General features: G+C 45.6%; 1 long non-coding RNA gene across 1 annotated transcript; it reads right to left on the reverse strand.

Moving 5' to 3' along the window:
- Nucleotides 1–1,208: 1,208 nt before the first annotated feature.
- On the reverse strand, nt 1,209–3,129 carry LOC146757438 (uncharacterized). Its single transcript, XR_014936349.1, has 2 exons — nt 2,935–3,129; nt 1,209–1,676 (listed from the first exon to the last, which is right to left on the reverse strand). It is a non-coding gene; the product is annotated as an uncharacterized LOC146757438 (long non-coding RNA).
- Between the last annotated feature and the right edge of the window lie 323 nt (nt 3,130–3,452).

A 3,452-nucleotide genomic window follows, 5' to 3' on the forward strand; every position in this document is an offset into this window, starting at 1 on the left:
TCTTACATCGAATCCGTCGTGCATTTTTCTGGCAGCACATTTTTAATTACTTTTAATTTTAGTACGCACATCCCCCGCTCAGATTGGTGTTGATATTGGTTCATTTTTTTTTTTTTTCGAAACAAAGGTGCTGGTCTTCCCTCCCCACCCCAGTGCAGCTCTCCCATAGCCCATCAGGGCTCTGTGTAGCACAGGGCCATTCCCTTCTCTGCTGTCCCACCACGCACCCAGAGCTGAGCCCCACACACTGCAGCTCCGCCGCGGGGCAGGGCTGAGGGACGGCGGCTTCCCTCAGCGCATTCATTACCACTGATGCAAAAATGACCATTAAGGAATCATGACAGAGACCCTGCTCATTTGTGGCTGGGACAAAGCACAGCTGCCCGGGGCTGCCTAATGAAATCTGAAACCATCACATTTATTTGTCATATGGGTGTAACACATTTGCTGAGCACTCTAATAAATGTAATAATCCAAATATTCCTCCAGTTCTTTTAGAAGAAATACATTTATTGTCTGTGAAGCTTCCTAATAACGTTTTTTAATCGCCTTCCGCCTGTCGCTCTCCCTCACCGTGTGGAGGACAGATGCCAGCAGAAGCTGAAGGCCAAACTCTTCCGGAACTGAGGGGCTGAGCCCTCACTGGGATGCAGGAGCCCCACTGCTCCTGTGGGCACTGAGCCCCCTGCAGCACCCAGGAGGGCCAAAGGCAGTGGCTGAGGCCTCACCATGGCCAATTCCTTGCTCCCATGGGCAGGGGCTGTAGGTCTCATTCACACCAGCATCACCAGCTGCGGGTGGAGAACTGGGAGCAAAGACAGCAAGAAGCTGCCTGGGATAACTCCCGGAGCAGTCTGGTTTTATCCACACAGTGAAAGATGTCCATTTTCCATTTCTTGCAGGTCTACAAGTGGAAGTGGTGATGCCGTGCCACTCCAAGCTGTGCTGCACAGCCCCAGGCACTGGTCTTCCTAAAGGAAATGCAATGAGTTTCCAGGACCAAACTCCAACTGCTCCTACAAAGATGCATTTTCACACTGAGGTCTGATTATCTTCAGCACGTGCCACAGCAAACACCTCACCCAGTCCCTCAGTGTGACAGAGGCGTCGATTGGTTTTCCAATTCCTGCTTTGCCTGGGGCAGGAGGCAGCACGTGTGTTAGAGCAGTGTGAGCGAGCGTTTCACACAATGCCACCCCAAACAGAACTTTGATATGCTAAGCAAATATTGGACTTTATTGGTTTAATTTAATTAAAATTTATTAACCTTTTACTAAACACAAACCCTCATTAAAATTCTCATTCCTGTCTCCTACATCAGCATAGTCATATTCTCATTTCCAACCTTATTAAATATCACCCAAAGAGAGCCTATTTCTGCAGCACTGATTGTTGATAAACTGCAATATTAACCCAGGCATGTCCCAGAGACTTTGGGAAGAAATGAAAACCAAACATGACCAGACACAGTTGTTTGAAAGGATGGTGCCCCCCAAGCCACCAGCCCACTCCCCTCTCAATGGTCCCGTTTTCCAACTTTCCAACACAACAATGGGGCAGTAAGCACAGAAGTACATAGGAAACATCTTGGGCTGGTTCCAATCTGTTGTCTCCTCCTCACAAGCTGCTGGGGATGCATTTCAGACGCCTTCATCCAAACTCAGCAGAACGATCCCCTGGAAAAGATGGGTTTGGTGACCCCACCTGGGGGTGTGTCTATCACTTGTGGCTTCATCCCACTTCTATTAATAAGTTTAAAAGTTGCTGCTTGCATGTGCCAAGTTTACAAAATCATTACCTGCTCTATATTAAGTGTTTAATTGCATAAAATGACATCATGTTTATCTCTGCAACATTAGCATCTAGTCAGCAGTGTCAAAGCAGTAAACATGCTTGATATCATCAGTCATTGTGTGGACTTAAAATCAATTGCTCTTGCTGCACCCTCTTGTACAGAGAGGAGCACAATACATTAATGAACTTGAGCAAGAACCTAAGTGACAAGATGAAACGGCATAAATAATATCACTTAAAATGTGTTATCTGTAACAATGAAGTGTCTCAAATAATAGAATTATGGACTCCAAAGTGGAAAGCAAGTTATTGAAATTCACACCATGGGAGCATCGGCGTGTGCTCATCAACAAAATCACCAATAAATTAATTTGATTTAATGCTGGATGTAGGTTGCATAAGACACCAACATCACTAATCAGCTCTGTTTTATAAATATATCCTATTATATAGTCTATTTGTCTGCATAACTTGACTAAGCAAGAATTTAAGACATGGGTCAAAAATTTCTTTCACCTCTTCTATGATAATTTCACTTAGGCCCATGTAAACAGTTCTCTTGGCAACTCATTAGTCCCATTATTTCAGAATTTTCTTCAATGATCCATTTTTTAGCTATCAAAACATTTAGTTCCAGCTGGCTTCAGTGATACAGACTTCAGACCAACCGAATTTATGACTTTAACAAGATTACATAGGCAAATAGCCATTCCTTACAGAGTTCATATTTCTAAATAAACTGTCAAGGTACAGCCCAGAACGAAGTCTATTACAAGAGGACATGTAGAGTCCATTGACTTTAACAGTATTGATTATGGATAATTATTTGGCCTCTACTGTCTTCTCACATTTTTACAAATTTTCTGCAGGAATGCTTAAACTTTATTGTTTACTTCTCAGAACGAGGGAAAAGGACAAGGGCACAAATCCTTTCATCTCCCCTTAACCGTCAGGAAATCATCCCATGCCCCGTGGCGGTAGGGAAGTTAAGGCTATCTTGGAGTGAGAGCATTCATAGCTGGAGGTGGATTATTTGCAAAATCAAAGCCAAACCAGATGACATTCTGTCAGGATAAGCAAACCATTCAACCACAAGGCTATGAGTACTGACCAGAAAGAAAAGGAATATCTTGCACCTACCGCATCAGGCACTTCAAGTTCTGTAACTGTAAAGACACAGACATTCAGCAGCCAGACAGAGGCTCATTTCTGCAGCCACTGCACAGTGACTTCCCTCGGTCCTTCCTGTGAGCAGCAAGCTTCCCTTTCTCTGTCTTCTGCCCTTGCCTTCCTAGAAAGGCAGAGTGCTGAGGCAATGTGTGCAGGACATGTTCTGCTGCTTGGTGTTCAGACCTCACACGGTGCTGGGAGAGCAGTGGGGTCATCCTGTGCCCAACAGCAGGTCACGGAACAGACCACAGCCACCAGCCTGACCCCCAGCCTTCAGGCAATGTCCCCACATCCTGAGGATGCTGCATCCTGCAGGTTCCCCTGCCATGTCCTGCAGTGCCCAAGCAGCCGAGGGGCACTGTGCACTGTGCACCTTGCACCAGCATATGGCACTTCCCATATGCCCTGGCTGGCAGCGGTTCATTTTGTTTTGAGGTCTCCCTACTCTCTCTGAGGGACTTCATTTTGGCTGTACACAGGTAGTTCTG

Source organism: Coturnix japonica, chromosome 21, assembly GCF_054131305.1.
Source record: "Coturnix japonica strain WE chromosome 21, WE-NBRP24, whole genome shotgun sequence".
Lineage (NCBI taxonomy): Eukaryota > Metazoa > Chordata > Aves > Galliformes > Phasianidae > Coturnix > Coturnix japonica.